Source organism: Panthera leo, chromosome A3, assembly GCF_018350215.1.
Source record: "Panthera leo isolate Ple1 chromosome A3, P.leo_Ple1_pat1.1, whole genome shotgun sequence".
In the NCBI taxonomy this organism is placed as follows: domain Eukaryota; kingdom Metazoa; phylum Chordata; class Mammalia; order Carnivora; family Felidae; genus Panthera; species Panthera leo.
The window spans coordinates 68,601,127-68,614,724 of record NC_056681.1 but is presented as its reverse complement, the minus strand read 5'-3'; the positions used below and the strand labels follow the sequence as shown (position 1 = coordinate 68,614,724).

Below are 13,598 nucleotides of genomic sequence, written 5' to 3'. Positions count from 1 at the left end.
ATTGAGTATATATTATGTATAAGGTACTGTGCTATGAACTGTGGAAGATGCAGAGAGGAAAAAAAAGACATGATTCTTTTCTCCAAGAAACTAGTTCACCACTGAATTTAATACATACAATAATTGAGGTAATAAAAGGGGTTCTATGAACTATGGCACTGTTTTGAAAATTGCCAGTGCATGAGAATCACCTGGGGAAATTATTAAAGATGCCAATTCCTTATCCCTTCCCTAACAGACTAGGAATTTACATTTTAGTAAGTATCCCAACAGGCTTCTAGTAGATGATCCTTCAAAGAACAATGAAATAAATGATAATGAGATGAGCACTGATTGAAAAGATACATATATTGATATGGCTCTTTCTTTTTGCCTGTTACTAGGATTGTGTTTGGGTAACTTGTTTAACCTGTCATGTTCAAATTATGTGAATGCAAATTGAGACCATCATACTTACCTACGTTATAGGGATACTATAAGCAATGTAGATATTATTACTAATTTAGCTAGTCCTCTGTCAAATACATAGTAAGTGCTCTCAGGTATATAGTATGGCAATATCGTGTTGGAGAGGGAAGAAATGCTGAATCTAATGAAGCTGGGGAAGTAGAGAAGCTTCATGCAGAAGGGGATTTGGATTAGGTCTTGAAGGTTGAGCAAAATTTTGATAAAGTGAGATAAGGAAGAAATACATTCTGGTCAGCAAAAACATGGTGGGAAAACTAGGTGTGATTGGGAAGCTCTGAGCTGTGGATGATGAGCAGAGAAAGCTTTGATTGTCATGGAAGACAAATGTGAAGACATACCTAGTGGGCAGGTCATAAAACATCTTGAAGATCTACCTAATGAGCTTTAAAGTACTATTAAACAGTTGTAAATTTAATGTAATTTGAGCAAGGGAGTAATTAGGGTAGATAGGGTTTTAACATGATGATTTGCTGCTCACATAGAAGGTATGTTTAAGGAACAAGAGAGTAGAGGAAGGGAGACCAGCTCACAGACCATGGCAGCGATTCAAATAAACAGTTAGGAATGTCTGAACTCAAGCAGTGAAGAAGAAATGGGTGGGAGGTGGGGAGGGGGGAGGTAGACATGCACGAGGGCCATATCTGAAAGGATAGCTGGAACTCATACAGAGGAGATATGGAAATTGAAGAATAAGCAATTTAAGTTGACCAGTAGGTTTTGAAATTGGGTGAGTAGAAAGATTGTGATACCATGTAGAAAACACAGAACAGAGTAAGAGAAATTGTCCAAGAAAAAATATAAAGACTTCCATTTGGAGCATGTTATATGGCTGTCCTAGTAGAACAATCCAGTGACAATATCCAAAAGGAATTTAGTAGTGCAGGGGTGAGGTTACAGCTGAAGAATTGGAGGAATAAAGAATCAAAGGTTATTCTCAGGATGGCATAAATTTGAAGATACAGGAGTGGATGTGCTTTTTCTAAGCATCATCATAATAATGCCAAAGATTTCATAGTGCTGTGTGCCAGGTAATGTCATAAGCATTTGCCAAACTTTAAATCATTTATGTCCATAACAGCCTGGAGAGGAAGGCACTGTTATTGTCACACTTTTACAAAGTGTGACCCAGAGGGAGTCAGTAGTTGTCAGAGGTTACACTTGTATGTACGTGGTAGACTCAGGATCTGAACCCATACAGACTGGCTCCAAACTCTTTGTTCTTAACCTTGATACTCTGCTGTTCTCAGTAGAAAGAGTAGTGTGGGAAAACATACATCCAAGGCTGCAACCTTCAGGAATATTCATTTCAAGTCTGAGTGGGGAACTCACACACCCCAGCCTTAGACTGGCGTGTAGGGCAGGGCAAGACAACCAGGTGGTCAAGATGCAAAGGGAGGAAGGAGAAGGAGAACAAAACTGCTGGTTGGTAGACAAATACTACACAAAGGACAAGAAAAATGACCTTACCTTTGTTTTTCTTACAAGAGAAGTGAAATATCTATGGTGATTAAAAATAATTTTTTGATCAATAGAATATGATTTTGAGAGGGGTCTTACCTTTTGTTTCCCCCTACTTTTTAACAAAGTCATATTAAAGGTCACTTGTAGCACTTAATAAAAAATATGTTGGATATAGAAGGGTAGCAAAACTAAGCCTTTGAGAAAACTAATCATCTGGTTGCATGTGCTGGATGTTGCAATCTACTTGGCTCTTCTCTTGCCACCTGGTTTCTCCCCAGTACCTCCCTCTATGTGTCTGCCTTTCCACAGTTTTTTGTTTTTGTTTTTCATTTTTTTTTTCATCGTACACTCCACCATGATATCTCTTCAATGCCTTTATCTGGTTCATATGTAAAAGATTTATCTTAGCCCAAACTTAACTAAAAGGAAAACTATTTCAAAACCTCATGAGGCTGCTTTCAGAACAATCCATATTCTGTATATGTAAACACCTTCAATATTCAGTGCCAGAAGTCCTTTTAGGCAGTATTTGACTGCCAGTATTTGGTTACTGATTCCACTTGTCCATTGTGAGGCATGTGTGCTATAGATTTGACCCCTTGCCTAAAGTGTCTTCATTGTAACATATTGACCCAGTGCATTCTACCCTTGGGAGCTCAAATCAACTTCTTGGCCCTGGAGAAAATTTTGAATCCAAGCATGGAGTACAGGAGAAAATTGAGATTTAGACTGGTCATCAGAGCAGTCTAAAATCAGTCTTGACAAAGATCCTGTATTAATCTCAGCACTTTAGTTTTCTACGTAGTGCTGGGGCTTTTGGAGTTGCCCTGTACAAAGCAGGAGTTAGCTAAGAGTTTCTACCTCTTTAATCCTAAGTGAGTTAATTTGCATACCAGTTCCACAGTTGACAACAGACCAAAGTTATTCTCAACATAATTTGTTTTATTTTATTTATCTTAAAGTTTATTTATTTTGAGAGAGAGAGAGAGAGCATGCATGAGAGCAAGTGAGGGAGGGGCAGAGAGAGAGGGAGAGCGCGAGTGAGATAGGGAATCCCAAGTAGGCTCAGTGCTGTCAGCCACAGAGCCCAAAGTAGGGCTTGATCTCACCAACTGTGAGATCATGACCTCAGCCAAAATCAAGAGTTGAGTGCTCAACCGACGAAGCCAACCAGGCACCCCTCAAGGTACTTTAAATATCCCTACTCATTTTCTCTAGGTTACATCCATTTCCAGCCTTCACAATCTTTTCATCCTGTCTTGGTTCCAGCCTGCATCCACCCAAATTTGAAATTCATCCTTTACTAGATTTGATTAAAAAATCTGTCCATATCTATATTTCATGAGAACATTTTTGCTGAGGATTTATAGAAGCAGTTGTGGAAAGGCTTTTTAATTTACTCTTGTATACTGTTTCCCTTTCTTCCTTACCTACTTTCTCCTCTCAACTTACTTTTATTCTTTTTTTTTTCCCCTCTGGTAGAATTTTATTTGTTCCTTTCTGTAAAATCTTGGCCATTATTGACGCCTTTAGTGTCTGAGATTTTTGTCTTAAGAACAGTTTTTGCTGCTGGCCTTTCAAGAAAATACAGCATTTTCCATAAGAGGCACTTTTATATACAAAATTTTCTCTATCTCATCATACTCATGAGACCTATTTCTAAGTTTCTATAATATGTACCACAAGACCCTGTTGTGCTCTTTAAGTTGCCCTCCAAATGAACTCCCCTTGAGTTGTCTACCTTGCCTGAGTAGTGAGTTGCTCTAGATCTTTGTCAAGTTAGTCTATTGACTAATGGTATCACCATTCTGCCTGTGTGATTGGGGAACTCAACTGACCTCAAACCCTCATTTGGTCACATATCCCTGAGCACCCCTCTCTTCTTTTCCTTAATTCAATGTTCTGACACTTGGCACTTGACTAACCTCAGGGACCTGGTGAATTTCCAGACTTCACCTTCCCCATTTTTGTTCACCTTACTGTTTACTGAGTCCAAGTTCCAATACCATGGAAATGCTCAATAGGTATTTATCATCAATGATGAAAGCATGCTACTCTTTCTGCTTCAAGAAATCCATGGCCTGGTCACTGCAAAGTGTGTTTTTCCTAGGTTATTCTACTGCTTTGCTAAGAGGGCATCCTGGGGTATGTTTTAATGTTATGGTCCAGAACATACATTACACCCAGGCTCTGATGACATGAAATAAAATTTGGGGACAAAATCCACAGGAAATGAGAGCTAGTTTGAACCTAGATACTGTTTGTTTGTTTGTGGTTCTTTTTCTTTTTTGTTTTTGAACTAAGTTTCTTGTCCTCTTGCCTTAAATATAGCAGTGAAGAAAGTTGTGAGTACCTAGTTTTATGAATAAGAATATAATTACTTTAAACTGGTTTGATGCCTCTTCTCAAGAGTGCCATGCTGTATCCCAATAATTCTATTTATTTACCTTAGGGAATTTTTTGCCAGTGTGCAGAAGGAAACATGTTCAAGAATGTTCATAGCAGGGGAGGGCAGAAAAATGGCAGTGCCCATAAGGCAGACTCTGTTAAGGGGTGGGGAATGACTGGTAGCAGTTTGAGTGGCTCTGGGCCGGGGGCCTGGATTCTCTTGGCCTTACTGTTGTGGCCTCATCTTGGAGCAGTGGGTCTCTGTAGCACCTGTTGCACATGTTGTGCCTACAGCAGCTGCCGGTGGCGTCCAGTTGGCCTCTAAGCCACAGAAAGAGATGGCGGTCTCTATTACAAAAGATCAAGATGGAGAGAGTTTGTATTCAGACCACCAGCCTTGTACTTTGGATGAAGCCTAGTGACCAGCAAAGAAGAAAGCTGACTTCCGTTATGAAGAGGAACAGAATATACTGCTGGTGTAGGATTTGGAAGATATATGGGAGCAGAAAGTTTTACCCTTCAAACCTGGAGCTCACATTCCAGAAACTGATAAAAAGAATGACCAAATCTCACTGCACCAAAAAATAGACAGGAACCTTGTTCTGCTGGTCAAAGAGAAGCTTGGAGATCAGGATGTTTGGATACTCCTACAGGAAGAGTGGCAACCCAGGGAGACCTTCTGAGGAACAGCTGAGTGAATACTGGCCACACTCTCAGAAAAGGACATGGAAGCCAAGTTCCTGGCAATTGTACCCTGTGGCCACTACAAGTTCAAGTTCCCTCAGGCCATGCAGACAAAGTAGGCTCAGGGCCAAATTATTCTTAATCAAAGCAATGCTGTTAATTATTCCCACACCAGGAAGAAGGGCCATCATGTTAGATCCCTAAGGAGGATCTGGGTGACTATTTGAAACTGAAATACCTGGCCCAGGTTAGGAGGTTGTTCTTGGGCCTCTGATGAACTGTGGCGCCTGACAGCAATACTTTGACAGATCTACAACTGGCGCCTCAAGGACATTATGTGGTTGCCCCATCTTTGCAGGGAACAGCATACAGCAAACTAAATTGAGAGAAATAAGTGAATTGATTCTTGGTGAAAAAGTGTTCATAGTATTAGAGGTAATGACAAAGAACTGAAAATAGCTCAAATATTTCTGCGCCAAAAAATCCATAAATAAACTGTATTTTTATACAGCGCAATATTATATAGTGAAAAATTAATGAACTACATATACATACATTTACATGGATGAAACCAGAAGTAATTTCAGTAAAGAAGTGAGTTTTATAAAACTATATAATAAGTAAAATAAGTAAAATACTCTTTAGGCAATTAAGTATATTTTTCCCTAGTGACTTAACCAGAAAAATGAGATTTCCTGCAATTAAGAGGAAGAAGGGATGGAATTAAAGTCAATATTTTATTCTATAAGACTCTTTCACAATGAATTGTTCTTCCCTCCCAAACCTGGGAAACCAACAGTGTCAATTCTTCTTGTGGGAAACCTGAAAAACAACTGTCCACCAAGAAGAGAACACTGGAGAACCATATGGCTAACCATGACCGGGTGACTTCTCTTGGCAGTTTTTTCCTCTAGCCTTGAGCTGAAAAATTCCCTAAATTTGGGGCACAATAGGGGGACAAAGAATGATCTGCAAAAATAGGAAGTTTAAGGAGGAAAAGTATACTTAAAATATACAGGAAAAAGAAAAATGCAAACCCCATCTCTGCTAAAACATTTTTTAAAAAGCACCAATAATCAAAGGAATGTAAAACAAAAGTAGTTAACAAGTGGATAAAATTGGCAAAAACTAAATTAGACTGTACATTTTAACACTGTGTATTCACCTACACTAACAGAGAACTAAACTGATACAAGGCTTTAGGAGACATGAGTTTGTAGCAATGATTTTTAAAAACATTTATTTTCTGTGACTGGTAATTCTAATTTCAAAAGTAAATGTAATTCCAAGGTTTTTTATTATTATTAGTGATGTGAAAGATTAGGAAAAGTATGATTGTCTGACAATTATAAATAGTGAAAAGGTTATGGTTGTGTATCCAGATGTTGAAATATTATGCATTATCTTTTAAAATTGCTGAAAAATATTTCAAGGCTTGAAAACGTGTTCCTAATATAATTAGAAACTGCTACTATAAACAAGAAATTGAGCTATAATCTTCATATGATGTCAACTATATAAATATATATGGACATATTCATGAAACAAGTTTTCCTTCAGGCAGTCACATTATGGCTGAGATTCATCTAATTTATAATTTCAAGGTTTTCCAATTTATCTAAAGTGAACAGTTCTTTAAAAAAAACTTAAATAAGAAAGCAATAAACTTTTTAAAATGATGCATTGCAGGCCTTAGAGGATTTTCCTTTCAACTTGTTCAGCTAAGCCTTCAGTGTGTCAGAAAGAGCACAGGCCAAGCATCAGGAGATCTAATTTTGCCACTAACTAACAAGCTTTGTTAGAAAATCTCTTTGAGCCGATTTCTTTGTCTTTAAAGTGTCCAGCCTATCTCAGAGGGTTTTTATGAGGATCAAATGGCATAATGTATTTGTAATCTCTTTAAAAGTATAAAGTACTCTACTAATGCTGGTAAGACAAAACACTCTCTTCCCAAAAAGGGATGGGAAACTCCTAGGTAATGTTTCTCCCAACACTTGTCCGAAGATCACAAATGGTGCTATTTGAAAGGGTACAGGTATGATTCACCTACCTTGTCTTGAATGAAATGAACTTCAGTCATTCAGATGGACAAAGTGGACAAAGAATCCAGGGGCAGAAATATAAAATTTAATTCTCCAGAGTCAAACTAAGTTCTGTCACTTGACTTAGTATTTTAGGATGATAGCAAGGTGGAAAAGTCTAATATGTCTCTAACCCAAGTGGAAATAGGACATATAAAGGATAACAGGGGAGCAGGAAAATACTATGAACACCTTACTTGGGCCATCCTTACTTGAGGAAATAAACACTTCAACGTTCTTAACTTAGTCTTGATGGTTTTATGGCACCTTAAAATAATGATATAGTTGGAATATCATGGGCAGAGTAGGAAAAGGGATATGGTTCTGGGGAAACCTGAGAAAGCAAGGGAAGTTAAAGATATATCTAATATGAACTTGTAGATAAATTTGACTTCCATTTACAGGTGATGGAAGGAAGATTTAATCTTTAAAAAAATTTTTTAACGTTTATTCATTTTTTGATAGACAGGGAGTGTGAGTGGGGGAGGGGCAGAGAGAGAGGGAGACACAGAAACCGAGCAGGCTCCAGGCTCCAGGCTCCGAACTGACAGCACAGAGCCTGACTCCAGGCTCACACTCATGGACTGTGAGATCATGATCTGAGCCGAAGTCGGACGCCCAACAGACTGAGCCACCCAGGTGCCCCAAGGAAGATTTAATCTTAAACCTTCAAGCTAATAATTCAAAGTCTCCATTCTGTCAGTCTGTGTCACAGTTGACAGCCAGGTGATTAATACAAGAATTGGGTGTGCTAATTATTATGGAGAGTACAGAAACTAATTCTCGGACAGCCTGGAAGTTTTACTCCCCAAAGAAGAAAGCGCTAAAATCCTAAGTCAGAGTCACTGTGATACCCAATACTGTCATGGTTTAAAACTGATGTTTTTCATAATTAGGGACATGTTCATTTCATTAGATAATGTGGAAGACAGTATGGAAAAATCATGTTTATTATAAAAACCAGCACAATGTAAGGTTACACTTTTGCTAGTGACTTAGAAGGTGAGTGAAATTCCTTAACCTGCCTCTAAAACTGTGTTGTGTTGCTCAAGTTGTGTCATGTTTTCTTTTGAGTAGAAGGGATAAGATGATGTTTCTCATCTCCATCACATTCATCCCCTAGCAAAATTGAGACAGAAATTCAGATTCCATATGTGAGAATATAGAGTCATTTTGTATAAAAGCAGAAATACTAGAAAGATATTTTTAGCATCTTATATTCCTGAGAGGTATTTTAAGTATATTAAGTGTACCTCTGAGTGTTCAAAGACCACAGACGACACATATATATCAAAGTGCATAGTTATTCTGGTATGAAGGAAAACATGAACACCTAGGAAGTTAATATAATCAAGGCGAGTTGGAACAGTATAAAGAAAAAAAATTACATGAATATGAAACCCTGATTTCACTGAAGATTAGTTTCATGAATTCATTTTTTAAAAATTGGATATTTTACTAGACTTGGTGGCACTTTACATACTGGAAATTTTGAGATCAGTAACATTTTGAGATTAAATAAAAGAAACCATGCACTGACGATTCAGAAATAAAATAAGCCACATATTATTGAAAATGACAAGAGAGGGGGGCACGTGAGTAGCTCAGTGGGTTGAGACTCGGACTTTGGCTCAGGTCATTATCTCACAGTTCATGAATTCGAGCCCCACATCACACTCTCTACTGTCAGCACAGAGCCCACTTTGGATCCTCTGTGACTCTCTCTCCCTACCCTTCCCCTGTGATCACTCTCTCTCAAAAATAAATAAACATTAAAAAATTAAAAAAAAAAAAACAATGAGATTTCTCCATCTCCTCTAGTGCAGATAGTTCTAAGCCAAATTAAGGAATGGAATCAAATACTTAATAATAGGTCTAGTCTGGAATCAAACAAAATCCTAAGAAGAAAAGAAACCAAAGGATTTGAAACTTTTGTATATTAATTTGTGAAAAAAAAAGTTATTACTAAGAGGGACTTGTGAAATTTTTAAATTTCATATTGTTGTGAAAAAGAGAAGTATGTGTCTAAAAGTAGAAGTCCTAAGCCGTGGCATTGGCTCTGCCTTTTGGCAGCTGGCTGGCTGGCCAAATCTACTCTCTGAGCCCCAATTCCCTCACTATGAAATGGGCAGCAAATAATACTTCCTTGACAACTTTAAAGGGTTTTTATAAGTATCAAATACATCAAATGAAATAATCAGTTTCAAATACATTAAGCTGCAATGGGTTCTACAGAAGTAAAGTAGCACTGAGGAAATAGATTGACTTAACAATAGATAAACCTTTTAAGTACATTTTAAAATTATTTGTGAATTAAGTTTTGTAGAGATAATGCAATTTTAAATTTTAGAAGGATATGCTATTTAAAGCCATCTTAATGGAAATCAGCTTGTGAAATTAAAAAGTATATTTTCATATACTCAATTCCTTTAAAGTTGGCATATTTATACGTCTAGTCTATGCAGCATTCTGTACCATAGTAGAATTATAAATTAATACTCTGGAGAATGTTACCTTAAAAAATGAGAACCTTTATACTTAGTGTTTTTTTGTTGTTTTTTTTTTTTAATTTTTTGAGTACAGTTGACACAATATTACTAATATTAATTTCAGGTGTACAACATAGTTGATGCTCACTGGTGGTGTAGTGATGAAGATTCAGTGCTCTGAATCAGTTGCTCATACTTTGTTCAAGAAGGTCAAAATGACTCATTTGCAGTTAGCAGTTTTTGTAAACAATAAGCTGATAAACTTTTTAGGGTATTCCAGAGGGACAAAGTAAAAGATACTTGGAAATTCCAACTTAGAACCTTTTAGCCCATGTTAAAATTCTTTTGTTGGCTGACAATTATTTTGGGAAGCTTATAGTGTGTACACCATGTTGCTCTTATGGCCTTCTGGGTTCAAAGAAGTCTGTATTTAATAAATATTAATTTTAATAATCTTAGAGGTTAAATTATTGGTGTGAACTTCTTTAACCCCATAACAGCCCATTTCATTCTTCTAAAGAGAGTTTGTTGTGTATCTGGATGGTTTTCTCTTCTATATTTTGTTTTAAAAATTTTTTTTAAATGTTTATTGTTGAGAGAGAGAGAGAGAGAGAGAGAGAGAGAGAGTGCAAATGGGGGACGGGCAGAGAGAGAGGAAGACCCAGAATCTGAAGCAGGCTCCAGGCCCTGAGCTGTCAGCACAAAGCCCAACACGGGACTCGAAAACATGAACCGCAAGATCATGACCTGAGCTGAAATCAGATGCTTAACCAACTAAGCCACCCTGGTGCCTCATCTATATTTTGTTCTTAATGAAAAATGTAATAGTAGGAAAACTTGTTACAGTTTCTAATACATAAATAAGAAATGTGGAATTCAGCTTTTTTTTCTCATGACATTCTTTGTGTATGTGCTCACACCTGGTGAGCTTCTGGAAGATCATTCACTGGGGTTGCTCTCTGATGCCAGTCTCTAAGCTTAGCTCTTAGATTCCTCATACATTTCTTAGCTGCTGGTTGAAAGTTGGATGACATATATAAATTTTTGTGTAAATAATTTATTTGGTAGACAAGATATGTTCTAATGTTCATGATATGTCCCACGTGAAAAATAAATGCTTACACATAGCTAAAATCTGTCTGAATACACATCCACCCCCACAATCAAAACAAAATAGAAATGCTCAGGAAATACAACTTGTGCTGTGATTTTAAAACTGAAAAATTACATACAACACTATTTATTTTCACACAGTTTGGATGACCTAGCAAAAATTACTGAAAGCTGTGTGTCAGGTATTTTTTGCTTGATTTCTATACAAGTTGTTTTGGGCTTGGATGACTTACAAAAGTAAAAACTTTCACATTTCCTGCAAACAAAATTATATGACCCCCTTAGAAATATTTTTGACCTCTATGTATTTCTTCCTTCTGACTGATTGATGTTTGTACTCAAGGTAACAATCGGTAGTCTAAAAGTCAATCTTACTGTGTCTTTGGGGCACATTTTCATTGAGGAAGAGGAGAGAAAACGAAACAAATACCAAAGCAGCTGTAATGTGGGGATAAAGACACTAAAGAAAATAAAATGAGTAACATTTCATGCCAGACTTTCTCGTGCTTGGTTCTCAATGAATGTCAAACTGCAATAATGTGAAGAAAATTGTCAACTACTGGAGACTGATAGAACTAAAGAGAAACCGTGTTGGAGGAAAATTAAATGTGTACAAAAGCTGGCCAAGAAGCATAGGTAGAGAGAGTAAAATAAAAAGATGAAAAGAGGAGTAATGAAAATGTGATGTGCCAAAGGTGCTTAGGTGAGGAAAGTTTGAAAACAGATGTGGTAAGTGATTATTCAGTCTATTTGGTGTTTATTTGTTTAAAGGGTAGATTTTGAAGTATAAGAAGGAAGAACTTGATGAGAACTACTTTCACTGTCTTACTTTTTAATATATAAATGTTTTTATTTCATGTATATCTGCAAGCACACATATATACATATATGTAGATGTATTTTTGATTTTTCCTTTAAAGAACAAGCAAAATACAAAAATTTGCCCTGCACATCTGAACTGTAGCATCTGGCACATACAAAATGAATGTTCCACTAAGTACTTCTTCTATAAGGCTCCACTGATTTGAATGAACTAGCCAATTGGAGTTTGTCTCCTCTTCTCTCTGGTACATTGATTTCAGCCTGGACATATTGATCCCAGACTTTCTAGGTGGTTCACAAACAGCTCAGGTTAAATTAACTTGAGGACAGTGTTTGAAAATGCAGAATTACTCTCACTTTTTCATGCTTGTTATTAAGCATTGTTTCCAGAAGATCAATCTTTTAATTACATTGAATCTCCCTACTGGTGGCTCTCAGTAACAAGTAGTATATTGTGCAATGATTGGAAAAATAAAGAGGGGAAAAAATGCTTTATAGCACATTGCCTTTCCAAAAGTAACGCCTCCAGGCTACTGAATATAGTCTGGTCTTCACCAGTATATCTAAGATTGTGGTCCTCTCATTATCAGTATACCAAAAGTTCACCTTCATGAGTTCACACTTGATAGAACTTATAATAAGTACCTGCTAATATTTAGCATGTGTTGTGTAGTGGGAGTTGTCTTTAAGCATGTTAAATATTATCTACCATGAGGTTGGCTCTGCTGACCTTCCTGATTTTAGAAGTAAGGAAACTAAGGCTCAGTGATACTCAGTAATTTGCCTATGACCTTATAACAATAAGTGGCAGAGCTATGTTAAATTTAGTTCTGTCTACCCTCCAAGGTAATGATATTAATTCTGATGCTATTCTTTTTTATGTAAAATATTTTTCTTTGAATAGCTTAATGCATTGCCATATTTTTTATTCTTTGTGTTGAGTCATTATTTCTGATATGTAGTAAGTGCAAGAATCATAGCACTTTGCAGATGGGAAAGCAGAAACAAAGAACATTCAAGTGGCTTGAATAATATACATAAGAGAGGAATAGAATTAAATATATCTATTCTCATTCTGAATGTCATTTTGTTTAAGAGATGCATTTAAAATGCTACAAATTCTTTGCAAATCCACACTTGTCAGATGGAGTCTAGTCCCCCTCTTCTTTGAACTGGTTGACTTGACCAATATGGTATAGTGAAAGTAATGTTTTTGTACTTCTTTTTTAAAAATTTATTTTAATGTTTATTTTTGAGAGAGAGACAGAGCATGAACAAGGGAGAGGCAAGAGAGAGAGGGAGACACAGAAGTCAAAACAGGCCGTAGGCTCTGAGCTGTCAGCACAAAGGCCCACATGGGGCTTGAACCCACAAACTGTGAAATGGTGACCTGAGCCAAAGTCAGACGCTTAACCAAATGAGCCACCCAGCCATCCCAATGTTTTTGTACTTCTCAGGCTTTGGGTTTTTCTGTTTGTTTTATTTTTTGGTTGTTTTTTTTGTTTTGTTTTGTTTTTTACTTCCAAGGCTTTGTATAAATCCCAGCACCTTCTGCCCAGACTCACCCCAATCACTCTGGGGAAAGCCAGCTGCCCTGGAGGAAGCTACTCTGAGATAGACATTCTGTGAAGAAGCGCAGGCTAGCCATATGGGGAGGCCACAAGGGTCAGAAAAAATAGCCCTGGCTAGATCCAGCTATTGTAGTCATCTCATCCCAGACACCAGACAAGCAAATGAAGAGGCAGTTGTGGACCTATGAGTCCAGCAGCTACAGTGTGGAAGATAATCTAAGAACCCACCCAAAGGCCAAAGCAAAGTATCTCAGGAGAGCTATCCCAGACATATCCAGTTATTTGAGCCATTCTATTTAGGCCCTAGCAAGACCAGGAGAGTATACAGTGGACAGTTGTTCCACAGAATTCTGGAATGTATTGGTGTTCTGCTATCTCACAAGTTTAATCTATCTGCTCCATAGATGAGGTGTTCTATTGTGGGCCTTAAAGGTTTAGCTCTTGAGCTATAATAGTAGCCACAGATTTCCCAGGAGGCATTATCCTGAGACACTTAGGGCTATGTCCTCAACCAGATTTGA

General features: G+C 37.3%; 1 pseudogene; it reads left to right on the top strand.

The window, feature by feature from the left end:
* The first annotated feature begins 4,448 nt into the window (after positions 1 to 4,448).
* LOC122215229 lies at positions 4,449 to 5,275 on the top strand (annotated as a pseudogene).
* Positions 5,276 to 13,598: the final 8,323 nt, after the last annotated feature.